Source organism: Puma concolor, chromosome B4 (assembly GCF_028749965.1).
Source record: "Puma concolor isolate L17-30 chromosome B4, mPumCon1.1.hap2, whole genome shotgun sequence".
Lineage (NCBI taxonomy): Eukaryota > Metazoa > Chordata > Mammalia > Carnivora > Felidae > Puma > Puma concolor.
In genome coordinates, this window is record NC_141673.1 from 19,879,534 (window position 1) to 19,907,201 (window position 27,668).

At 43.1% G+C, this 27,668-nt stretch overlaps 1 protein-coding gene across 1 annotated transcript in view; it reads right to left on the minus strand.

Moving 5' to 3' along the window:
• Nucleotides 1-4,806: 4,806 nt before the first annotated feature.
• Nucleotides 4,807-27,668, minus strand: part of DRAM1 (DNA damage regulated autophagy modulator 1) — a 64,001-nt gene continuing 41,139 nt past the window's right edge. The window contains exon 8 of the transcript XR_015253393.1: nt 4,807-5,078. The gene's annotated coding sequence lies outside the window, so the exon portion shown is untranslated. The remainder of the gene's footprint in view (nt 5,079-27,668) is intronic.

Below are 27,668 nucleotides of genomic sequence, written 5' to 3' on the forward strand. Positions count from 1 at the left end.
ATTAAGAGGGCAGGCATGGAAAATTCCCCAAGATCCCGCCCAGCTCATTGACCTCTAAGGGGCCTTACCACAACTAGTGTGTGGAAGGAGAACAAATTTAAATGAAATAAACATGAACATGCTCCTAACAATAGCAGTCCTATTAATCCAATGCTTACTGTATTCCAAATTACCTATGTGGTGCCAGAGGAGAGACAAATCTCAACCATCCTATTGGTAGTTTAGCAAAAGGCTGGTTTAGCAGGTCTGTGTTAGCTTGAGGGAAGAACAGGCTGATGCCAGAGGCTAATCTCTGGAGGCTCTGTCCCACATATACCATATGGTAGCACCTGGGTGGCTCAGTCAGTCAACCATCCAACTTCGGCTCAGATCATGATCTCATGGTTTGCGAGTTTGAGCCCCATGTCAGGCTCTGTGCGGACAGCTCAGAGCCTGGAGCCTGCTTCATATTCTGTGTCTCCTCTCTCTTTGCCCTTCCCATGCTTGTGCTCTGTTTCTCTCTGTCTCTCAAAAATGAATAAACATTGAAAGAAATTTTACAAAAAACATATACCATATGTTCTCTGCCATCCTTTTCCTATAAATCCATAGAGCAGTACAGGGCAAGGTCCTTTCCCTGGAGCCATTTCCTGGGGGGACATTCAGCCCTGGTCAGTCAAGCACACATCTCTCTGTTGGATGATGGCAGCCCAGGGTTCTGCGGCCTCTAAGGTGGAAGCTTCTCCAATAAACCGTACTTCACTTCTTGCTGCACATCACTAGTAAGGTGTGTGTCTGCCACCTTGGCATGACAGCATCAGACCCCAGGAAATTAGCCAGCATGCAGATGTGAAGAACTCAATGTCCCTCTGCACAAGTAGTTCACAGTCTCATGGAAAAGAACTCAAAGGCAGTAAGGATGCAATACCCTTCGAGACACTTGAGGAGAGAAGGGACTTTGACAGTGTGTCACAGCATTGCAACTCTAGGTGGCAGATTATAATCTGCATACTGTATAAAATGCATACTTCTGCCTGGATTAGTAAATTCCTGGAGGGCCACTCATAAAGGGGGCCCACGCTGGCTTCTAGACCCTCACTTTCACTCCTCAGGGAAAAAAGCCCCCACAGATGACTGTATCTGATAAGAACTCGCACTAGGAACAAACCCAAAAGGAGGAGATATTCACTAAAGGGGAACTAATGTACTAATTTTTGTGGAGAATAAGCAACCCACTTTTTACTCACACTGATTCATCTAAGAAAGTTAACAGAACATATATATATCTATATTACCCACAATATATTTATACCCACAAGTAATGTTTCAACACGAGCAAGCAGTCCAAGTACCTGGAAACACAGCCATTGGCCCTTTGAAGTAAGATGGCAAACCTAGGGAAATATTCAGGCTGGAGCTGCTTTGTTCAGGTTAGGCTTTACACACAAGTGCAGGGCTGGAGCAGGGAGGGGATACTTAACTTGGGTTTATACACCTCTCTTAGCTTGTTTATACACCTCTCTTAGCTTCCTGGAAGAAGGAAGCCAAAAGGAGTCGATTTTTCCCAATTCCTCTGCCTGAGAGAGCTCCTTTTTATAATTGTTATAATTTGTATGTGCTGGCCGGTGTCTCACCTTCCCTCAAAGCCATTCAGGGCTTGATTGTTCTGAGGGCAAGTGGGGTACAGGACACCTGACTACTAATAGCTTGAGCTATCCATCCCCCATTTGGAAATGACAACTTCATAAAGACCTTGGATTTTTAAACTCTGGTCCTCTCCCAGTGGGTAGCCAGGGAGATTTAAAGAATAATTGGTTTTTCTCATTAAGGTGTTTTTAACCAAATCTTTTTACCTTGAGATAATTGCAGATTCACATGCTGAAAGATATACTTTTCACCCTTTACCAAGATTTAATTTTTTTTTTAATTTTTTTTAACGTTTATTTATTTTTGAGACAGAGAGAGACAGAGCATGAATGGGGGAGGGTCAGAGAGAGGGAGACACAGAATCTGAAACAGGCTCCAGGCTCTGAGCGGTCAGCACAGAGCCCGACGCGGGGCTAAAACTCACGGAGTGTGAGATCGTGACCTGAGCCGAAGTCGGCTGCTTAACCGACTGAGCCACCCAGGCGCCCCAAGATTTAATTTTTTAAACCAACATTCATTGAACACGTTTTCTGTGCCAGCCATCAGGACAACAAAGATGTCCCAACTGGGATCCCTGAGACTCAGTGCCTTAAGCTCTCATGATGAAGACAGACACCACAATATCTCTTTAGTGAAGTTCGTGGTACAAACTGCCAAGAGGGAAGTGAGCATGTTGGAGGAAGAATCCTGGGCAGTGTCTTGGGGGAGAAGTAGAAGTTTTCAAGAGAAATGAGTGTTAGAGGGGCAATCTGGGCAGAGAAAACAGCACAGGCATAGGCTCAGAAGGATAAAAGAGCATGGTGTGTGCTGGGAGCCATTCAAGTAATTCAGCATGGATTGGAACAAAAAATCCAAGGACGAGAGTTCAGAGGCATCTGGGGAATGAGAAGGGAATGTTGTATGATCCTGGCCTCCCACATTCTATGCTGGGGAAATGAAAAACAGATGGGAAATATGCTCCCAAACATGGCCCAAGCATGGCTCTCAGAGAAGCAGGAGAGAATCTTGTTCCGGTTTGAGGAGCCCACAGAGCCCTCATTTCCAATTTTTGGGCTGTGGCCCACTTCCTTTCATGACCTTCACCCAAGGCCAAGGGCAGGAAGTCTAGCTCGTATCTTTCCTCTTCTGCACAAGGGTAGCAATTGGAATGAAACAGAGTGCCCCCCTCTACCAGCCTGGGCTGCCACATGAGGTGAGGCAACTTCAGCTTCCATCTAGCATGCAGATTACCCAGGAGTCCTTTAAGGACCCAGTGAAGGACACAGAAGGTAGTTGATGGTGTTGCTGGCAAACTCAGTGGAGAGTTACCAAAGTGGGGCCTGTAGGGCAGATCACCTGAGCTGGAACTCAAATGGAAATCCCGTCTACACTTCAAAAAAATAGGCAACCCCAGAAAACTGAGATGAGGCAAGTTAACCAGGACTCCAGGGCCCTGACTGAGGTGAGAAACAGCAGACCTGGAGTATTCTAGCCCCAGATGTCCACAGAAGGTAGCAGCAAAGCAAGGCATAACCAGGTACACCAGGAAATAATTTCTTCGAAGACAGTGAAGATCCAAGGAATACCGGGGATCTGAGTTCCCACCTGCTCACCACCACAGCCATACAATAAGCAAATCTGTGTACTTAATAAGCATTCTGGAGGAAAAGACAGGGAACAGACACTGAGGTACTTAAATCTAAGTTTCCTTATTACTCAGCAGGATGGGGCTCATAAGGCAGCTTAGGTAGTTTTCTAGAAAAATAAGAAAACCACATTTTCTTTGAAGAAATGAGTATATTGTGTGTAAATGATCAACCCCTCTACATGTGGTTTATGAATACCCCCAGTCAAGTTTTGGATGAAACACTCCTATTTTAATATGGAATGACAAAAATTCTGTGCTGGTTGGTGACTTTCTGAATCATGCCATACTCTCTGCCAGAGCTAAAATATTACTAAAGAAAAGATGAGCTACTTTCTCACCTGTCCTTGGGTTCAAAAGGGTGGCAACCCTGGTACATCCCCAGCAAATGGGAATGTGCCTTTATAAGAGGACTGGGGCAGATTTGGATCTTTTTGTTTCAGGACAACGTGTCTTTGTAGAAGTCTACCTTGTAACTGAAAGGGGAGGCAAAAGAGAGAATGGCGTGGGATAAAGAAGAAAGCAGTATGGTGTACAGGTCGGACTTGGAATTTGGTGACTTACGAGTAACTGATGGCCATATTTTTAAGTATGTCTTTTAAAGTAAAAAAGGAATTTTTCTAGGTTTGCTGTGTTAACAAACCCCCCAAATCTCAGCAACTGACAAGACAATGGTTTATTTCTTCTTCGTGCTGTCTGGAGGCTGAGATTGGCTAAGATTTTCGCCAGGCTGTGTGAGTAGGAAAAACTCGCCCTTCCTGCTGTGTGTCTCCCTTTATCCTCACCACCACACTCACTTCTGCTACCAGATGTGGGGGGGCTTCCTGCACCAAGCAATTCTGTGGCACCAGCTGGGCATCCTACAATGCAACTCAATTCTGACACTATCGTCCTAGAGACAGCATCAGATCCCACAGGTGAAGGCTCGGTCCCACAAGACCACTTCTACTGCCACCGCCACAGATGCCTGTACAAGTCCAAGTTCTCACCTGGGCTCCTGACCGATCAGGTATAGGTCAGAGGTTCCCACCACCCGCTCCTCAGAATTAATTTGCTAGAGTGGTTCACAGAACTCAGGAAACAGTGTCCTTCCTGTTTATCAGTTTATTATAAAAGGATGTGATAAAGGATGCAGATGAATGGATAAGGGCATGGGGAGGAGCACAGAACCTCCATGCTGTCTCTGAGCATGCCACTCTTCCAGTGCCTCCAAGTGTTCTCTGATCCAGAAGCTCTCTGTACCCCCATACTTTTGAGATTTTTTATGGAGGCCTCATCATCTGGGTATGATCAATCATTAACTCATTTCTAGCCCTCTTCCCCTCTTCCAAGCTTCTAACCATGGCTCGGTCTTTCTGGTGACCAGCCCCCCACCAAAAGTCACCTCATAGAACAAAGACACTGCTATCACCTAGGAAATTCCAAGGTATTTAGGAGCTCAATGTCAGGAATGGGGATCAAAGACCAAATATTGAAACAAAAGGTGCTGCCAGTGCTTCAATCACTTAGGGAATTATAAGATTTTAGGTGCTCTTTGCAAGAACCAGGAGCAGGGATCCATATATACATATTTTTATTACCTCACACCCTAGGCTCTGCTGTCTTCTCACTTCAGGATCCAGGACAAAAGAGCAGTCCCTACATGGGACATATCTGGGAAAGAGCAAGAGAACTGGCCAAACCTCAAGATGAATCTTAAACCTTCTGCTCCAATATGGTGAATGCCAAGTTTACTCACATTTAATTGGCCAAAGCACATCACATGGCTAAATCCAAATCCAATGAGGTAGGGACCTAAAATCTTCTCATGGGAGGCACAGTAAATGACCTGATGATGGAGAGGGAAGGGTGACAAGTGATTGAAAAAAAATAATTTTGTCTATCATGATAAGATACACTAATGATAAATAAATTGGGAAACACAGGAAAGAATAAAATAAAAATTGCCTATAATCCCACTGTTAACACTTTGATGTATTTCCTTCCAGGCAATGTGTCTATGCATTTACTTGTTTTCACAAATTTAGGATTATACAACATATACAAGTATATACCTGCTTTATAGGCTGCTGGTTGATACAGAATTTTATAATGAACCTCTTCCTACATTAAAAATCATTCTTTTATTTTTTCATTAAAAATTTTTTTAATGTTTATTTATTTTTCAGAGAGAGAGAGAGAGCAGGGGAGGGGCTTGAACTCATGAACTGTGCGATTATGACATAAGCCAAAGTCAGATGCTTAACGGACTGAGTCACCCAGGTGCCCCCAAATCATTCTTTTGAAATATCACTTTAGGGGCACCTGAGTGGCTCAGTCAGTTGAGCATCCAACTTCACGTCAGGATCTGACTCGTGGTTCGTGAGTTCCAGCCCCACAGGGGGCTCTGTGCTGACAGCTCAGAGCCTGGAGCCTGCTTTGGATTCTGTGTCTCCCTCTCTCTCTGCCCCTCCCCTGCTCGTGCTCTGTTCTCTCTCTCGCAAAAATAAATAAACATTAAAAATTTATATATATATATATGTGTGTGTGTGTGTGTGTGTGTATATATATATATATATATATATATATATATATCTCACTTTAATTCCTGTACAATTATTGTATTAGTTTGGCTAGGCTAGGTTTTGTAACAATAACAAAAAAAGGTAATTTTGTTGCATAGCTTCAAACCACAAAAGTTTATTTCTTAGTCAAGCCATATGTCCAGTGCAATTTGGCATGGAAATTCTGCTCATCTTGATCATTCTGGAACCAAGGCAAGTGGATCAGCTACCATCTCAAGTGTATCTGGCTATTGTGTAAGAAGGAAAGGAGAATATAGGAAAGAATGCATTGGCTCTTACAGCTTCTTCCCCCAAAGTTTTCACATTTTATTATCCAAATCAAGTCATGTGGCATGGCATATTTTTTAAATGGACACAATATTTTGCAGATCTTCCAATCAGGAGGTTGAGTCTACTTCTCTATCCCTCAAGTCAGCTTGCCCATGTAACCTACTTTGGCCAATGGGACAGTAACAAATCTAAGCAGAGGCTTAAAATATGCTTGTGCATTGAGGCTTGATCTCTCTTAATGCTTTTTTTTTTTTTTTTTTTTTTTTTTTTAGTTTATTTATTTTGAGAGAGAAAGAGCGGGAGAGGAGCAGAGAGAGAGGTAGAGAGAGAATCCGAGGCAGGCTCTGTGCTGTCAGTGCAGAACAAACTCGATCTCACAACTTGATCTCACGACCTGAGCCGAGACCAGGAGTTGGGACACTTAACCAACTGAGCCACCGAGGTGCCTGTCTTAATGCTTTGAGAACAATCCAAGGTTGATGCAGAGGATGGCAGATCACATGGAGAGAGAGGCCATGCTGTTCCAGCTGTTTTAGCAATCCCAGATATGTAAGTGAGGCCATTCTCAGCCATCAAGCTCCAACCAGCCTAGACCAGAGAAACCATCCATCCACCCAATTCCCAGATTTTGAGAACATCTTAAGCCACCAAATTTGGAGGTGATGTGTTATACAACGAGAACTGACTTGTACACGTCTATATCTAATTTCATCTGGGAAGGAGCCATGATATCTTTTTAAAAGTCTTAATGACTACCTCAGTATGAAATCTTACAGATGTGCCATAATGTTTAACCGTTTTCTTATCATCAGTGTCACATTGTTACCTAATGCATCATATCACCTTCATGATAACTAAAAATAAAACTACCATGAACATCTTTGTGTATAAAGTTTACCCAAGTTACTGATTTTTTCATTATGGTAGATTGGTGGAAGAATTGCTGTCAAAATTTAGGCCTCTTAATAAAGACCCAATTAAGAGCCAAAGGACTATACTAATTTATAAGTCCAATGAAAGTACATAAGCACACCCATTGCTCTTCACCCGCATTCAGCATCTAAGTGTGGGCTTTTAAAAGCATCTTTGTGAGCCGCCTGGGTGGATTAGTTGGTTAAGCATCCAACTCTTGATTTTAGCTCAGGTCATGATCTCACGGCTCATGAGATCGAGTCCTGCATCAGGCTCTGTGCAGTGTGGAGCCTGCTTAGGATTCCTTCTCTCCCTCTCTCTGCCCCTCCCCTGCTCGCTCTCTCTGTCTCTCTTTCTCAAAGTAAGTAAATAAACCTTGAAAAATAAATAAATAAAAATCAATAAAAGCATCTTTGCTAATCTAATGGGAGAAAAATCTCATTTGAATTTCTTTGCAGATTGAGGTTCACTTTGTCTTACATATATTAACCGTCAATAATTCTTACACAGTACTCAGAGTGTAGCTGATAAGATACCTTTATTTTTCTATCTTAAATTAAATCCAACTTCAGTGCCACACAGGACAAAATTGGGAGGAAGCTCAATGCCAGGCATTTTCCCCAGTTTCTTTTCCTTTGCTTAGATGGTAGGGAACTTCAAGCCATGGCTGGGCATCATAAAGGTGGTGAGGCTCTGTGCTGGTGCCTTATCTCCCTCCAAGCTAGGTGCAGGGGAAACTTTATGAAGGGGTGAGGCCATCTGGGTTCCCACAGCCTTGAAGGTCGTGTCCAGTTTTCACACTTACACATACGTATTCAGGTCCATCTATCTCAGAGGCATTAGAGTGGATGCAAGTGCCCTTCTGCTCAAATGTTTAACCACCTGTTGCCTGCCCAGTATCACATTCTGTTAGCACCACAGAAAAGCAGGATGCAGATCTCCAGTTCCTCTTATAACTCTGCCAAATAAAGGCAGAGTTATAACTTGAGAAAGCTTATGTGTGGCATGTGGGGAGTAGGAAGTGAAGGGAGGTGTCTGGGATGACACGAGGCTATATGTACATATTACATAAGGCTTTTCCCAATGGAATGAGCAGACATCTCAAAAGATGAACAATGTAAGTGTTAGAAGCATAATATAAATGTCCAAAGTCTATGAAATTACATTTAGAGTATTGAACCATAAGCCATCACATTTCTTCTGTAATCAAGAAAATCACATTTTTAGTGAGTTATAAAAGCAATACAAAGTCAGACTATGAACAGACTATGAACTTCATGGATAGATTTACTTTCAAGGCCCTCTGTATCCACACCTCCCATTTCCACCAGATGTCATGGGACATATCTTCTAACAGTCAATGAATTGACAACTGTTCTCATCCTTTGGGTTGGTGGGGTGGATCCCCAAACCCAGTCACAGTCATTTGCCTCCAAGGAGCATGTAGTCCTGTCAACAACTTCTTTTAAGGTAACGCAGCTGAGTCACAAAGCAGTCTTCGTGAAACCCACTAACCGAGCACCCATTGGGCTATGTGCTCCCATGATATGGTGGTCAGTGGGTGCAAGGACATTGCCTGCATCTAAGACAAATGAAGAACTTGCAAGAAAGCACACAAAGGCCACTGATGCCAAACATGTTATGAGGCAACATTTGCCTTTGCAATCTGTGTGTTGTGTCTTCTATAAAAGAATGTCAGCAAAGGAAGGAAATGGAAACCATTTCCAATATGGTCAACCTCCCCTCACCCACACATGCTACAGCTGGGGCAGTGGATAAAAAAAGTAGAGGAATGGGGGGCCCCTGTGAAGGCAAATTGGGAAAGGGGTCAGATTTTGTACTTAGAATTTGTTGCTGGAAAACAGAAGAGCTGTTAGATGCCCCCCCCACCCCGCCGCCCCCCGCAAGTTGTTTTACTCCTTTAAGTCTACCTGGAGTTTTTTTGGATGTAATTACTCCAACACAAAATCTCACATCTCCTTACAATTCAACTTCAGCTAAAGGCCCTGGAAAAACAATGCCTCTTTTCAAAGAACTGAAGAGTCCAGAAGCTTCTAGGTTCAACAGGCCACTGTCTAAACTGACAACCTGCTCTCAAGCCTGAAGGATGATAAAACTTCGCGGACTGGGAGTGAATTCCATGTCAAGAATGTCTGCTTCTGAGAGTTTGCTCTGATTGCCCTCATCCCCATTAACAAAAACAGATGTGTGCTCACAAGCAAAGTAAACATTGGAGGTCAATATACGTTCCTCTCCGCCAATGTAGTTTGGCACTTCAATGTTAGCAAGGAGTATATGAAGCAGAGTAGAACTCTTCTATAACACTGGTGTCAAATGACAGGACTCACATCTGTGTATTAGGTTAACTGTTATATATCTATAGAACAGACTTTTTCTGTTTCATGGGGAATGATTTGAGCTGTGATAAATCTACTGACATGGAATAGTTATTCTCTATTAGAGAAACAAGAAAGCATGATATTTGAGAGCCTGAGTTTGAATCCTGGTTCTATTGCTTGCTATCTGTGTAACCTTGGGAAAGTCATTCAACTTCAGTTTCATTCTCTAAAATGGAGGTTTTAATAACATTTGTCTCCTACCTTGTCAGCACTAAGCATGAAAAATGTGAGCTCATTCTAGGATTATTCCATGGCACTAAAGGAAATGGTATCCAAGAAAGGCTGGATCCCTAAACTCGTCTCCATTCATTCTTTCATCAAGTATTTACTGAGTACCTACAATGTGCTGGTAGAGATACAGCAGTGATGATGAAAGACATAACTCAACATCATGGAGTCTATGGTTTCCTGGCTCATCTGCCACCCTACATGTGACCCTTTCATATCACTCAGCGCCCTGAGTGTCGTGTTTCTCAAAGTTATTTGAACATAAGAATTACCTGGCACTCTTGTGAAAAGACAGATTCTAAGACCTCATCCTGCTGAATATCACAGGGGGATTCTGACTTCCTTTTCTTCATTGGCAAAATAAGGAGCAAAGCAACCCCTACCACAATCTTATTGTGCATTCCAAGAGAAATAGCATATGGGAAAGGATTTTGGAAACAAAGTTACTTTCCAGTGTGTGGTATCCAGGATCTCTCTGGAGGTTTAGAGAAGCCAGCCAAGGGCTATTCGGCCTGTGTTCTGTCCCAGTGTCCTCTTACCCCACCTCCTCTTTCTGGACTTGCTGGAGACATGAATCAAAAGCCACCCACCCCCATTTTAACCTAATGAGCTAATGGGTCTCAGACAGAAAGCAACCTCAAGTCTACCACCAAGGCGGACACTTGCATTGTATTCTAGGAATGCCTCTTATGGGGCTTCAGAGGGCCATTCAGTGGCCATAACTGGTGGTTTTCAGGGGACAGCCCTGCCTTCCCTTGTCACCTGTTCAAATTGGAGAATAACAGCGATTAGAGTGGTGAACTGTAGGGTCTTGGTAAATCCTCCTCACCCAGTCCCTGTCCCCTCTCCAGCTTTATCTCCTCCCCCTCCTCCATACATCCACATAACCTCTGACTACCTCTCCCCTTTCCGTAATAAAATCTTCCAGTTTTTTTTTAATTTAATGTTTTTTATTTTTTTTTGAAAGAGAGACACAGAGTGTGGGTGGGGGAGGGGCAGAGAGAAGGAGGCACAGAATCTGAAGCAGGCTCCAGACTCTGAGCTGTCTGCACAGAGCCCGATGCAGGGCTGGAACCCACAAACTATAAAATCCTCCAGTTTTTAACTGGCCACAAAGCCATTCAGAATAATGACTACATTTTCCAACCCCCTTGCTACTATGATCAATGAGAAGTAAACAGAAATGTCGTATGGCCACAACCAGGAACAGTCTGCAATACATAACTGGCATGTGTTTTATCCCTTCTCTATCCTATCCCATCCTCCATTCTGATGCTTGGAATGTGTATGTAGTGGCTGAAACTCTAGCATCTATTTTGGATGTTGGGGACAAGACATTATTCCCAGACATCAGGAGTACTAGAAGAGAGAAGGGGCCTGGAGCCCTGAGCACTGTGCGGAGCCAAGATTCTAATCTGGTCTTGAACCGTCAACCTCTGGACTTTTACAAAAGAGAGAAATAAACTTCTATTTTATTTTTTTAAAATTTTTTTTCCAGTGTTTATTTATTTTTGGGACAGAGAGAGACAGAGCATGAACGGGGGAGGGGCAGAGAGAGAGGAAGACACAGAATCGGAAACAGGCTCCAGGCTCTGAGCCATCAGCCCAGAGCCTGACGCGGGGCTCGAACTCAGGGACCGCGAGATCGTGACCTGGCTGAAGTCGGAGGCTTAACCGACTGCGCCACCCAGGCGCCCCAGTAAACTTCTATTTTAAGCCGCTGTTATTTTGGGTTTCTGCTACTCGTATCCAAAATGCATCTTAAATGACATAGTGCTTAGGAGCTGGATTCTGGAATGAGATTGCCTAGGTTCTATCACTTATTAGCTCACAGCCATGGGTAATTTGCTTCACTTCTTTGCCCCAGCTGTAGAACGAGGATGCTAAAGATACCATCTGCCTTCCAGGTAAGAATGAGCTAACACACATGAGACATGAAATCTGGGAAGCCTGGAAGGTAATCTACATCTGGAACAAAGGTGTGCCCCAAGGTAGCAAGATTGAAAGTTATTCTTCCCTTGAATCAGAGGTAGGCTTGTCTTTTTAGTGCTGCAGCAATGGCAACAGTGCTAATAATAATATCTTTAAAATTTTTATAAAGCACTTTACAGGAACCTTTCCAACATCCCTATGAATTCTGTATTATTACTTGCATTCCATAGAGAATAAAATGGAAGTTTAGAGAGGTTTGCTAACATGCAAAGATCACACAGCTACTAAGGGGCTGTGATAAGATTCACACCCAGGTCTCTTACCTACAAATTCCCTTCCTTTCCCACAAACCTTAAGTGCAAGTTGTTGTACTGCTATGCATTCCTATCATGTCCTAAACACATAATTTTTGCAAAGGGATTCCCAGGCTAAATTTTTTTATTTGTGAAGAATAAAGTACCCAAATTCCCAGTGTCAGAAACTTTGCTTTCTGGTCCCTCACAGCTTGGATGCAAGTAAGCCTTTGTATGTGATCACAAAAAATGTTAGCCCTTGAACATACTTTGAAAAAAAGGGATCTGCCCAGGGCCTCAGCACAGCAATGGGAGTACGGGAAAAGCCTTGATCCACCTTGTTGCGATCTGGGGCCTGATTCTGAGTGATGTTTCAGGCTCACTCTATGTTTTTATTTTGTTTTTGAGAGAGAGAGAGAAACAGAATGCGAGTGGGGGAGGGGCAGAGAGAGAGGGAGACACAGAATCCAAAGCAGACTCCGGCTCTGAGCTGTCAGCACAGAGCCCGATGTGGGACTCGAATTCATGGACCATGAGATCATGACCTGAGCTGAAAGTCAGACACTTAACTGAGCCACCCAGGTGCCCCTCAGGCTCACTCTAAAAGGGACCAAAGAGGAGCACCTGGGCGGCTCAGTAGGTAAAGCATCTGACTCTTGATTTCAGCTCGGGTCATGATCTCACGGTTCATGGATTTGAGCCCCACATCGTGCTCTGCACTGGCAGTGTGGAGCCTGCTCGGGATTATCTCTCTCCGTCTCTCTCTCTGCCCCTCTCCTGCTCTCTCTCTGTCTCTCTCTCTCGCTCAGAAAATAAACTACAAAAAAAAAATTTTTTTTTTAATAAAAAAATAAGAGGGACCAAACAGGAGTCAAGCATCTGGGACAGGGTGAGGCTTCATGACAGGGCATGTGTTTTGAATTGCAGATTCTTTTAACAGAAGCAATTTGGAAGCAGGACTGGGAAGCCGCTGCTAACTGGAATGCTGTAGCCATCTTTCTTCCATGTTCCCTGAGGGCAGGGCCAGTAGCTCTCACTGCATTTGGGGGGTATGTAAGTTAGATGCTAGGAAGAACTTGCTCACGCTGATTGTGAAAGGCAGACACAAATGTTGCAGAATACTGTTCTCTGTGCAGATTTGAAAAGAGTGTAGGAAAAAAATCTTTCACACATAGAGGATATGGTCTGAGCATCACCCTGGTAGAAAACAGGAGGTGAGCACAAAGAGCAAAGGTATAATGGTTCTGAGCAGTGAAAACAGACCTGAGTTCAAATCCTAGGTTATAAACCCAGTGATTTGGGCCCACCTCCTCCACCTCTGGGATCCTCTTTCCCCCACCTCCACGGAGAGGATCACAGGATGCCTACCTCTGACTATGAAGTTGAAAAATACATCCAATAATATGGGAGGCATTCAATACATATTCATTTCATCCTTTTCTCATGAATCCTTTCCTCTTTGGTGACTTTATGATTCAGTACTTCCTGGAATTCAAAGCACTAGGAATTTTCCAAAGAGCTTAAACTGCTTAACCGAGCTTCTGAGCTCTTCCCAGAATTACTTTCTGACAGGGGTGAGTAGTAGAGATGGGTCAGAAATCACACAAACCAGGCTTTGCTTGCTGGCCCAGCAGCCCCCTCTCACCTGCCATTTTCTCCCCTGTTCTCACTGGGCAAGAATGGTGTTGTCACAAACAAGACAGTCCACACCACAGATACAATCAGTGTTGCTTGGTGCACTTTGCTGCCTACAGATGAGCACCTATTATCTCCTAAAGGGTTGGGACTGGGATCCAGCAGGAGGCCATTGGAACGACAGGCATCGGCCAGCTGGTACACCTCCCTGCATGGCCTGGGGTCTCGGGGCCCCTGGAGTACATAATAAAGGGATGGGTCTGAGGGGGATGCTGAGGACTTTCAAGCTCAAAGTTCCTCTAAGCCAGAAGGCAGAGAATTTCTACCGGTGAAAAGTAATATTTCTGCCTTCTGTTCCTTTCTGTAGGCTATACTCCTGAATCGTGTTTGCACTTTTTCATGAAGAAAACATTTTTTAAGTCTATGTAACATTTCTTTCCTAAGAGGGGGACTTCTTGCAGGGACAGCATGGGGGGTGGGAAGCAGGGAGTTAACAATGAGGGAGGATGTAGGAAAAATGACAATATCGTCTTAGACCAGATCACCCCAATCTCTTGTGTTTGCCCAGGTTAAGGAGGCTTGCCTGACTTGTTCTACTTCACAGGAAAATGACAACGATAAGTGGGAAAAAGTTATGTATCTCCATTTCCCCCCAAGCCTCTTACACTTGCCTGTGTAAGCCTTACACCCGAAGTTCAGAGAGAAAATATAAATTAAAAAAGAACTTACATCTGAACAAAGTTTTTTTCTTTTCTTCACCTGTACATTTTTTTTTTTTGAGATGAGAGAATTGATGAAGGAAAGAATTCCTTTTTCAACTCAGAGGCTCTATGTTTAGTCCAATAATAACTTCCATTGTCAAGTGTAGCTGCCCCAAAATGAACACAATCAATGAAAAGCAGTTGAAAAGAGTTGTCTTATATGATTTCTATCTCTGAAGGTAAAGGGCACACATACAATGTTATCTATCCTGATTCGATCCCAGTACTTCCTCTAAAGGAGAAAGAGAGAGACTCAAAAGGGAGAGGAGTTGGCTCTCAGTAGCTTTCCTTTCAGCTGGAAAAGGAATTGGGCTGGTTGCTACTTCAGTTGGCCTCTTCTTCTGGGGTTTGTGGAGGGGTGGCCTTTACTGCAGTCCACTAGCGCCCCCTACTGTCCACTTCAGGAAACACACAGGGCAGCCTGAACTGCTAAACCTGGATAGGTCATCTAAACACCCTTTGAACGTTTCTGACAAATCCCAAAAACTTGAAACGGTGTGATTCCATCTTTAATTCACTGAGGGAAGTTTATAGTCAAGTTATATTACTTTAGAGACTTACAGAATGTTACGAAGGAGCTTTAGAAAATATTTAACTTTTTTTTTTCTAAGTGTATTAGCTCTGAAATATATTAGCAGTTATGTGAAACCAAAGGGGACTAGGCAATGCGAAGTTAAATAGCCATTAAGTAAACGTTAAATAGGCAGGTTCTTTCCTGCTGGACTACTCAGACCCTTTAATATGGATTATGTATCTCCCAAGGAGAAATGCAATTTCCCATTAGCACTTGAAAATACAACTACTTTTTATTTGAATTTCTTGTAGGGCCAATATTCCAAGAAACACACTTGGGTAGTGGTGATCAAGTCTAAATGAATCATTCTGCAAGTTTGGAAACTGAGCCCCAGGGAGGTGCCAGTGACTGGGTGGTTAGCAGAGCCATCCTGAGGATCCGTTGGGAGGTTCTCAAGCTCCCAGAGGGGCTTCTTCCCTAGAGCACCCCTGTCAGAGTTGATCTTTAGCATTTCTGTTTTCATAAAGCATGTGCATTTGTGGAATGGGGAAGGGCACTGCCTTTAGCCAAGGATACTGGGAAAGTGAAGTAGGCTCCTTTCAAGTATGCTCCAACTCTCGCTAGAGAATTTGTTTCTGGTATTTTCAATTCAATTTCCGTCTCTTGTGAAAAACTTTATTGTTTTATAAAAACCCTATATTCAACAAATATTTTATTTTATTTTTATTTTTTAATGTTTATTTTAAGGGAGAGAGAGAAAGAGCAAGCAGGGGAGGGGCAGAGAGAGACAGAGAGAGAATCCCAAGGAGGCTCTGCGATGGCAGCACAGAGCCCAACGTGGGGCTCAATCTCATGAAATGTAAGATCATGACCTGAGACGACACCAAGAGTAAGAAGGTTAACTGAGCCACCCAGGTGCCCCTATATTCAACAAATATTTATTATGCACACAGCTCTGCGCTAGTTGGATGATACAAAGAAGAGCAACATGATACACCACATTGGTTAAGAGCAAATGTTTGGAAGTCAAGTTCTGGTTCTGCCATATTCTGGCTGCGTGTATTTGGACAAGTTACTTATTATCTGTAAGAGTCAAGATATGGAAACAATCTAAGTGTGCATCAACAGATGAATGGACTAAGAACCTGCCATATAGGGCATCTGGGTGGCTCAGTCGGTTGAACCTCTGATTTTGGCTCAGGTCATGATCTCACAGTTGGTGAGTTCAAGCCCTGCATCAGGCTCCTCACTGACAGTGCAGAGCCTGCTTGGGATGCTCTCTGTCTCCTTCTCAAAATAAACAAATTTTAAAACTTAAAAAAAAATTTTTTTTAAAGAAACCGCCATGTATTTGTATATATAAATATGGTGAGATATATATAATGGAATATTGTCCAGCCTTTCAAAAAGACATGTTGACATTTGCAACAACGTGGCTGAACCCAGAAGACATTATGCTAAGTGAAATAAGCCAGACACAGAAAGAAAAAAGCTGAATGATGTCACTTATTAAAAAATTGAATATATAGAAGCAAAGAATAGAATGGTGGTTACCAGGGACAGGAGGTGGAGGAAATAAGATGTTGGTCAAATGGTACAAATTTTCAGTTATGTAAGATGAAGAAGTGTAGAAACCTAATGTACACCATGGTGACTATATTTAATAATACTGTAACAAATATTATAAACTTGCTAACAGAGTAGATTTCAGATGCTCTCCTCACAACAACAAAATGTAACCATGAAAGGAAAAGATATGTTAATTAGCTTGAAGGCAGTAACCATTTCATTATATGTGTGTGTGTGTGTATCAAATAATCATGTTGTACACTGTAAATATATACAATTTTTATTTAAAAATCAATTTAACATACACTAATTTGGATGTAAATTAAAAAATAAAATAATAAAAACTAAATAAATAAAATAAAAAACCAATTTAATAAATAAATATAACACTTAGACTCCCCACCTATAAAATGCAGATATCTTCACAGGATTGAGGGTATTATATACTAATACTTTCACAGGATTGTTTTGAGGACTGAATTAGAAAATACATGTAAAATGGTTAGCACAATGCCAACACATATAAGCGTTCAATAAATATTTGCTGCTATATTGGAGCAAGAAAGAAAACAAGCACGTCCAAAACAGATGAACATATGGGGGGAGAGAGAAGAAAGGGAAACAAACCACAAGTGACTTTAGTGATAGAGAACAAACTGAGGGTTGATGGAGGGAGGTGGGTGGGAGATGGGCTAGATGGGTGATGGGTATTAAGAAGGGCACTTGTTGTGATGAGCACTGGGTATTATATGTAAATGATGAATTACTGAATTCTACTCCTGAAACCAATATTGCACTGTATAGTAACTAAAATATAAATTTACAAAGGTACATCCCAAAACCTCAAATAACAATATAAGGGGATGGATCAGAGATAGCAACTAGATTTCATGCTGCTTACAAACCACACTGAGCTTGTACTGTCTGCCTCAAGTTCTATGTTGAGAATTCTGATGTTCCTACCAGCCTTAGAGGGAAGGAGCACCCATTTCAATTAGTGATGTTTTTCATGAGTAGGGGAGTGTGGATATGAGGTTATATGGTACATGCCATTCTTAGGATGAATAAAATGTCACGTGTGGCAGATTAGATAGAACAGTCATTTCTGGAGGAGATGGGACAGAGGCACTTGGGGGATGGGTTTGATATGAATGAAAGGACAGGAAGTAAGGCAGGAAGAGGTATCTGGCACCAGGAGTTTTCCGAGAAAATGTGTTAAGGATAAAACCCACATGGCCATTTGTGTGGCGGTAAGCAGACCGGCCTGTCTAGAGAAAGGTTTGATGCTAAAGATTAGCTCTATAAATATGGTGACCAGAGCTACTGAGCTGGTGACCCAACATCAAGTAAGCTGTCCCATTGTTCCCATAAATTCCCTCATATGCCCTGGGCCATGTGCCTGAATCTGAAGTCCAGAAAATGTGGACACCAGGAAGTTTCTAGTACCATCTTGTCTACCATGGAGCTATTCAAAGGCTCTTTCCCTTTGCTCGTGAAGACCATCCTTTCATGTTGAGTTCATGGCTGCTGTTCAAAACCCATCACTCTCTGTGCACTTTAGAAAGTTGTTACAAATGTCTTCCATCATGCACAGATGGCAATGCAGCCCCAAACATCTTAGATTCTCAACAAATGCACTCACGGATTAAATTGTCATTGAAAATGAAAAACGAAGAAGCAACTCACCAGAAACTAGCTGGCATGTATAGCATGTGCCTCCTCTATATTCAGAACTGAGCTATCTCTGGGGGCGGTTGGTAGAGGGAGGCGTATCGAAGAGATATGTATTAAAGCCACAAATAAGGATGGGAAGTTTTGAAAAATGCCTGCTTGTAAGACATCATAATTTGGCCTAATGAGGTGGTATTCATCCATTCTTTTTTATGGAGTGTCTACCACAAAGCAGGGACTTCTGTATTAGTTAGGACTTATGTGGTTACCAGTGACAGAGAGACCTAACTCAAACTCATTTAAGCAAAAGATGGGGTTATTATAAGGGATAATGTGATCTCTGTGAAACCCAGAGACAGGAATGTGCCTGAGGCATGGGAACAACTGAAACCAGGAACTCAAAACCATCAGGTTTCCTTTTTATTCTTCTTGTCTCTGTCTGTCCATTCACTCTCTTCATTAGTTTCATTCTTCATGCAAACTAATGATCAGCTTTCTTCATGTGGTGAAAAACATGGGGGCAAAGAGCTCACTAACAAACAGTACATTTCATAGCTTTGGTCATCAGGAAAAGGGAAAAAAAAAAGCTATCTTAACATTCTTTATGGTTCCACGTTGAAAAATTCTAGGGAAGGACTCACTGAAGCAGTTGGAGTCAGGTAAACTCCACGGGGTCATGAAACAACATAGCAGATCCTGTGGGAACCACAAAGATGGGGATCAGGGAGAGGAAACTTCTGGAAGAAAGGGGGTTATAGGCAAGAAATGCCTGTTATATCTTCCCTTATTGATTGCCAACTCAACTTAGCTATCAATCAATTCCATTCATTTAATAAGTACCTATTTACTCATTCACTGAGTATCTGCTACCTGCCAGGTGCTGTGCCAGATTTAGGGATGAAAAGATGACGATGGTATCTCTTAAGAGTGCTAGGCATTCAGAAATACAAAAATACAAAATAATTATTTTGTATATATATATATATATATATATATATATATATATATATATTTGGTTTAGGACCTTTAGGAACTTACCATATAACTGGGGAGAGAAAACTGTGCATTTGTAGAATAACCAAGTGTCAAGCTACGTGTTATGGATGATGAGGATAAAAGAAGGTAAGTGGGATCAGTGAGCCTGGAACCAGGGGAAGCATGTTGGAGGGGGTGATACTTCTGCAGGGTCTTTAGAGGGTGAGGAAGTTTTTGTTTATGACTACATGTGTTTCAAGTGCAGGATTTTCACAACATCACACTAAGTCAGGCCCTCTGCTCATGGCTCTCTGCATCTGGAGGCCTTTTGGAATGCAGCCGTCAGCCAGTGGCCCTGTTTCTTTCTCAGAGACAGGACTACCACCCACAGCTCTTCTGATAGCCTTGTTTTTTATTGCCATGGCTCATTGGATCAAAGCCTCTGAGTTTGATGTAAGTTCAGAATAATTCAAGGATTAACTCATCTTTCTGTGCTTGGGGAGCTACACAAGCAACATCTGGTACAGCCTGCAGAGGGATTCTTCACCCAAAGAGTTTCAAATTTCAACATGTGAGCCATCCTGCTGAATAACATCATCGACGGGAAACAGCACTCAGAGCCCTCATCTTGTAACAAGAGCTCTGTGTAACACCCGTGGTCATGTTTTGCACACAACTATAATAAATGATGCAAATTGTAACAGGTTCTTTATCATCTTGTTTCTTGCAAAAGGACTGAATTCCACATTGATGGGGTTAAAATTCCCTTGTGGATTTTCTCTGGGACCATTCCATAGCCCGTGCTAGCACCATTAATAACATCCTTCCTGTGCATGGACCAGCCCATAGGCTCACATTTTAATGTTGTCACAGAGAATTTCTTGGCCATTCCTTTTGTCAAATCCCATCTGTCACCTCCCTGTCTTCCCAGGTCCTCTGGAAAAATCTGTGGTTAGGACCATTCCTTGCCCCTTGGTAAATCCTGGTTTGGTAAAGCCCTTACTGTATCCCCCCATGGGTTAGTTCCACTACTCTCGGAGTTGTCTTCAAGTCACGATTCTGCCATGTTCTTAAAAGTGACACACTATAGCTTACTTATTTTTGAGGGGGGTAGGGGCAGAGAGAGGGAGTGAGAGAATCCCAAGCAGGCTCTGCACTGTCAGCATAGAGCCTGAAGCAGGGCTCGAACTCATAAACTGTGAGATCATGACTTAAGCTGAAATCAAGTGTTGGATGCTTAACCAACTGAGCCACCCAGGCACCCCAGGTTACACACTGTAATAACTAATAATTGGGTGTTTTGTGTCAGGAATGTATTATTATAGAGGTACTGTTATCTTTACCCATAACTCACCGGAAAGGAAAAGGAGGCTCAGTGTTTGAGTTGCCCAAGCATAAGATATGAATCCATGTCTGTCTCATTTCCAAGACTGTGTTCTTTTTAAGGGATAAATATAGGGACCCAAGAATATGGTCATGGGAGTGTCACATGGGAATCCCTGCTTCCAAGTTGGGGAGGGAGAAGGGAAGAAGAAAATGCAAAGAATATGTCTCTGAATTCAGAGGAGGAGAATTTTGAGACATGGTAAACTGTGTCTAAAGCCAGGACAGGTTGGGGACTATTGAGACATGAGAAAGTTATTGGCAAATGTTTTCAAGAAAAGCTGGAGTAGAGTAATGGACCTGGAAGAGGTCAGATAGTGAGTGGAATGGTACAAACTCTGCCAACAAAAGGAAAGAGCCACTAGGCAGATGATAAAGTGAAAGGCTGGTCCCCATCTACTAACCTTGAAACGCTGGGGATGGGGACCAGGAGTTGTTTTAACAAACCCTCCAGGTGATGCTGATACACACTCAAGTTTGTGACCCACTTCTATTGCAGAGTTTCTCAGCCTTGGCTGCACACTGGAATCACCTGGATTCCCTCCGAGTGATTCTAACATGCAGCCAGAGTAGAAAACCACCTCCTCAGTCAAATGGGGAGGAAGGAATGATTCTAGCTGCACTGCAGAGTTCTGGATATCCCAGGCCCTGTGCTAAGGATGGGCCCAAAGATAAGCCAACAAGCTCCCAGTGCTTTACAGGTCTTGCTCCAATGAATCTTCATGACAAGTCTATGAGGCAGGTACCATCATCCGTCCCATTTTATACATGAACATGTTGAGTTTCCAAGAAGTTACCTGACTTGCCAGGATCTGGCAAGGCTGGAACTTGAAATTAAGCCTCCTTTGACTCCAAAGTACTCATTTTTTTTTTTTTCAACGTTTATTTATTTTGGGGACAGAGAGAGACAGAGCATGAACGGGCGAGGGGCAGAGAGAGAGGGAGACACAGAATCGGAAACAGGCTCCAGGCTCTGAGCCATCAGCCCAGAGCCCGACGCGGGGCTCGAACTCACGGAGCGCGAGATCGTGACCTGGCTGAAGTCAGACGCTTAACCGACTGCGCCACCCAGGCGCCCCCAAAGTACTCATTTTTTAAAAAATTGTGGTAAAATATACATAACACAAAAATCACCACTTTTGGATTTAAGTAAATAAAAGAAAAACTATAGAGAACAAACTGATGGTTGATGGAGAGGAGGTGGGTAGAGGGATGGGCTAGATGGGTGATGGGTACTCTGGAGGGCATTTGTTGTGATGAGCATTGGGTATTGTATGTGATGAGTCACTAAATTCTCCTCCCGAAACCAATACTACACTGTATGTTAACTAACTTAAATTTAAGTAAAGGGGCGCCTGGGTGGCGCAGTCGGTTAAGCGTCCGACTTCAGCCAGGTCACCATCTCGCAGTCCGTGAGTTCGAGCCCCGCGTCGGGCTCTGGGCTGATGGCTCAGAGCCTGGAGCCTGTTTCAGATTCTGTGTCTCCCTCTCTCTCTGCCCCTCGCCCGTTCATGCTCTGTCTCTCTCTGTCCCAAAAATAAATAAACGTTGAAAAAAAAATGAAAAAAAAAAAAAAATAAATAAATAAATAAATAAATTTAAGTAAAACTTTGGAAGAAAAAAAAAATCACCACTTTCACCATTTGTAGGTATATCATTCAGTGGCATTAAAGTATATTCACAATGTTGTGCAACTATCACCACTATCCATTTCCAGAACTTTTTTATCACTTCAAACAGAAACTCCCTACCCATTAAACAGTAACTCCCTATTCTCCTCTCCCTCCAGGCCTGGTAACCTCTATCCTGCTGTCTCTCTGAATCAAAGTATTTCTTCTTTTTTTTTATTTTTTTTTTATTTTTATTTTTTTTTTCAATGTTTATTTATTTTTGGGACAGAGAGAGACACAGCATGAACAGGGGAGGGGCAGAGAGAGAGGGAGACACAGAACTGGAAACAGGCTCCAGGCTCCGAGCCATCAGCCCAGAGCCCGACGCGGGGCTCGAACTCACGGACCGCGAGATCGTGACCTGGCTGAAATCGGACGCTTAACCGACTGCGCCACCCAGGCGCCCCACAAAGTATTTCTTCTAAATCACTGTTTCCAGATGGGCTCAAAGAAGAAATGGAGGTGCTAAAATTGATCATTTTTTCCCTTGAATAAGGGTATCTCTGAGTTAGCTAAGGCTCCCATTTGCAACCTGTGTTTCCCAAACACTGAAAAATCTGTGACTCCCACCAAACAGTATATTCTCTCTTCCTCTCTGTGCCACAGCATAGGGGAATCCCTCCACTCTGTGTCTTTTCTCACCTTGCCTCCATTTAGCAAACTGGCTCCTCCTCCAGGTCTCCCTCCAGGCATGATTATCCCTGGGGATCTGAACCAGGTGCCTCAACTGGTCACACAGACCAGGCTTTGCAAACCGGCGTGCGCTCCAGTCATGTTGGCATTTTGTTAAAATGCAGATTTGGACTTAGTGGGTCTGGGGCAGGGCCCTAAAATTCTGCATTGCTATCAAGCTTTCAGGTGATGTTCATGCTGCTGGTCCCCAAACTGCACTTAGAGCAACGAGATCAAAGAGTGTAGTGCTTCTCCATAGTACGTTTTACAGTAGTATTCCCTTGGCTGTTTCTCCATTCCACTGTAAATACCTTGAGGCCAGAGCCCGTCTTATTTATTGTCATATTCCGTAGCCTAGCATTGTGCCAACCCAGAGTAACTCTCAATAAATGTCGACAAATGAATAAGTTAATGAGCTCACAGGCTGGAAAAATAAGAAGGAACCAGATCTGTAAAGTACCTCACAGACCATACTAGGGGATTTATGGGGAGCCACTAAAGGATTTCAAGAGGGTTATATATATCATATGTGTATGTGCAATGTGTTATAAAGGACCAAGACTGAGATCAACGAAACAATAGTGAGCTACTCTACTAGTCTAAGCAAATGATTATGAAGGCCTGCACCAAGGTAGTGATGGTGGAAATAAGAGAAAGAGAATTAAAGACCATAGAGATGGGTTGATCAGACATTCCAGTTGCTTCAGACAGATCCAGTTTATTCTAGGTACAATTGCCAATAGTGTCCCTTTCATTCCCCCAAAATACTCTGGTTTGGCTAAACCATCTGTTCACCCTGTACATAGGAGATAAACTTATTAGAATATGAGGTCGGGTAGGGAACAGAGTAAGAAGTCTAGGATATGGTTCTCAAGTTTCTGCCCTGGGTGACCCAGTGGATGTTAACACCATTTACTAAGCTAGGCAGCCAGAAGGAGAAGCAGTGGGAGAAGTTTCTTCTTAAAATATAAATAGTTAAGTCATATAGCAAGTCACTGAAAAGTTTAAGTAAATTGCAGTAATTTACTAGCATGAAAAAATTACAAAGGAGGCATACAAATGGTTGGAGTTTTGGAGAATATCGATCAAAGGGATCGCCAAACTGAGAACGACATTTCTTCCTGAAGCTCTGAATAGAGTTAGTCTCAGAGCAATTTGTTAGGAAACCTGCCCTAATCTGCCACTCAGACCAACTGCAAATGGGAAGTCAAAATGGCCAATTAATTCTGGGTTTTATTTCTCTGCATTTGCTTCCCTTCAAGTCACCTATGTGTCTACTCCCAACAGCCAACGATCTTCAGGATGCCCTGGATCACATTTGAGCATGGTCATTTAGAGTCCAGATAATGATGTACGACGCTAAGGCTTAACTAACTGAGTCAGAACAACACATCTCCTGAACACGAAAATGTTCTCTCTCATTTATAGGCCACGTGACCCACAATCCTTACTAACCTCTGTCCACACTTGCCAACACCTCAGCTTTTTCCCCTCTCCCCCAACATGTCAACAACCAGGTAATTATTTAATAAAACTCAGAACATACCTTTTCTTCTTCTCTTGGCCAGAGAAACCCGGGATTTTCCCAGTTTCAACTTCAAGGTGGCTCTTAAGGGTTCCAAGTGCAGTCAAGCGGAAGAGTAAATTCACCCTCGAGAGCCTTTTGAGGGAACTTTCAAACAAAACTGTGACTTTTCAAGTATTAAGAGGAAATGACAGACTGAACTAAGCTCAGGATTCATTTTAGTACACGTGTTAAAGGTTATGTTAGCAGCTGTCAAATTGCTGGCCAGCTCTAAATACATCACTCTTCACCTTAAATCAGATGTCTTGGGTGGTACCAGGAACCTGCTCCTCTGGGCCGACCCTGAGCAAAAGGATCACTCACGAAGGTGAAGTCTGTCTTCCAGGCATTCTTATCACTGGTGCCAATATCATTCTGATGGGCAAGAGACCTGGAACCCAGGACCCCAAGTCCTGAGACCGTTATGGTTTCCTGCTGCTGTTAGAGACCCAGAGAACTCTGACGCTGTGGGGGAAGCTATGCATGTGGTGGGGGGTGGGGGAGCTCTGTACTTTCCACCCAGTTTTCCTGTGAACCTAAACCACTTTAAAAAGTAAAACGTGTAAATATTTTAAATGGCATAAAAGGGGGTTGCTTGGGTGGCTCAGCTGGTTAAGCATCTGACTCTTAGTTTCAGCTCAGAACATGATCTCACGGTTCATAGGATCCAGCTCCATGTTGGGTTCCACGCTGATAGCACGGAGCCTGCTTGGGATTCTGTCTCTCTCCCTCTATCTCTCTTTCACTCTCTCTCTCTCCCTGCCCCTTCTCCACCCACACGCTCTCTCTCTCTCTGTCTCTCTCTCTCAAAATAAATAAACATTTAAAAAATAGCATAAAAGGTACATTTAGGAAAAATTAAAACCTATTATTTCTAAATAAGTTTTTTTCAGTTTCTCAAAGCTGGAGTTTCCTCTCTCTCTTTGTGGCTCCTGCATTGCTGTATCCCCCACCCACTTGGGCCATTCCAAAATGACCACCAAGCCAAGGGGTCAGGGAGGGCCAAAGGATCTGTGAATTCTCCCTGGTGTTCGGTCATGAGTCTGTCTGCCAGAAAGGGGAAAAGGGATATTGTGATTGATGACTGAGGTCTATAAAAGCAAAGTATTCTCAGAAGAAAGTGTAAGTGAATAGTAGCCCTTCAAAGAGATGCCAGAAAGTGGGTAGAAAAAGCACAAGATTAGAAGAGGCAATGACAAAAGTGCAAGATCACAATGAAAACCCCAAGTGAGATGGATACACTTTTGACCATGAAAACGAGAAGAGGTGGAGCCTTTGGGGAGGAGAGAGAAGAGAGTCCTGCTGTCCACAGAGAGGGGAGCAAACAGCCTTGCCCTCCCTGCCTTAGGTGCTTAAATAAAAAGGGGGAACAAAGAGGGAGAGTGTTTGTAGAAGAACAGTGACACGGTCACCCTGCCTCTGTCCCACACCATCTACCCCAGAATCCACATCTGTGCCTGTCGATGAATGACTAACTCACCCTTGCAAAGGTGAACTTACAATCAGCATCCTCAGTTTAGAAGGAAGGGTAAAATAGTTGGAAAGATTTCCCAACCAAAAAAAAAATGATCAAGTAAAAAGGTTCTAAAGGCAAGATGATTATATTTGCCAAATTACAAACCCAGTTCCCATTTGTCCCAGCATTCCTGCTTATGGGAATTTCTCCCACAGATTTCCTCACACATGCATGAAATGATGTATGTACAAGGTCATGCAGGAGTCTGGGAACCACACGATAGCTCATCAAACAGGGGACTTGTTAAATAAATGATGGCACAGCCACACAATGGAATACAATGCAGGTGTAACACAGAACCAACTAAAAAAATAAGGAAGCTCTCTGTATTGATAAGGAAGCATCTCCAAGACCCATTGCTTAGTCAAAAAAAGGAAGGCTCAAAGCTGCCGGTACAGTATGCTACATTGGGGGCAGAAGTTAAAAGGGAAACATTTTAAAAAGTGTTTCCACTTGTATTTTCATAAAAAGTGGCTATTTGCAAAAAGAGAGGTGTATGGAGTAAGTGTGGATAAAGGAAGAGTGCAAAGGCTTTTCACAGAATACCTTTTTATTTTGTTTTGATTTTTGAATCCCCTGAATACTATTACTGATTCAAAAATTTTTAAATAACAAATGGTTCAGGAAGTAAGGGCTGGGAGTGGGAGCAGCTGAATCCCCGCTTATCTAGAAATTATCTTTCCACCCCAGGATGGTAAGGCCTATCAGTTAGGACTCTTACAGGGCTATGCATCAGAAATCCTTATCAAGTTTATCGAAGTTCAAAAGACTCTGTCAACTCTTGTAACTGAGGAGTTCAGAGGTAGAGCTGGCTTCGGGGACAGTGGGGCACAGAGCACTCCTCACTGCCGAGGGACTAACTGTGGGCTTACTACGTGTCTGATGGCACCCTGGCTCAATTCTCAGAGCAGACGGTTGGTACCTCGTTCAGCATTTTCTGGGCATCGATTTTGGAAGTCACCGCCACCCCCCAGTATGGGTCTGGCATCCTGCTGCCCTTCACTTTAGAAGATGAGTCTCCTGGGGGTGACCAAGGAGAGCCAGAAGCTTCTCCTCCAGGGCTTGAGGCTGTGGTTGCTCTCTTATGCAACAGACAGGACGCAAATGCATGACATTCCGGCCTTGAGAATGCCGGGCGTTCAGAGCCAGACCAAGAATATGTGTGTGGGGAGACGGCTGGGCTTACTGACTTGCCGGAATCAGGGAGTGGGAGAGAATGGGATGCCACTTATCTCCCTCCCGCTCCCCCTTCCTCATTCCAGGGCCCAAACACCACACCAGCATGTCTCCAACTGAGCAAAAGAATGAGAACATGGGACAATGCCACATGCAAGGGATGTTAGGAAACCCAAACACGGCACAACACTGATGTACTTAATTTGGTTTGTGAGATGCAATTTCTGTGGAATCCTCCGTTAGTGTTTAAAAAAAAAAAGGAAGAAAGAAAAAGACCCACTTGATCAGAAATCAGGAAAACAAGGGTCCCAGACCGGGATCTGTTGCCATCCCACCGTAGAACCTCTTGCATATCACAGAGCTTCTCTTTGCCTTAGTTTCCTCTTCTGAGAAATGTGATAATTGACTGCCTGACCAGACACATGGGGGCGAAATAAAAACACAAAAAGCTTGAAAATATATAACTTTGAAGTTAACTGAAGGCCTGTTTGTTACCTAAGTGGCTGATGTTTACTTTTTTTTTTTAACCTGAAAAGGTTGTCAGCGAGTATAATTTGCTTTACTTGGAAACAAGTTGTCGTGTGGTACCACTCAAGACATGTGGTGTGGGGGTTTGGGGGAAAGCTTTAATTCCATGACGGAATCTACTGCTTTGTGTCTGTCCCAGATCCATTTCCCGTTCCTTTCTTCTGAAAAACAACTTTCACCCACCAT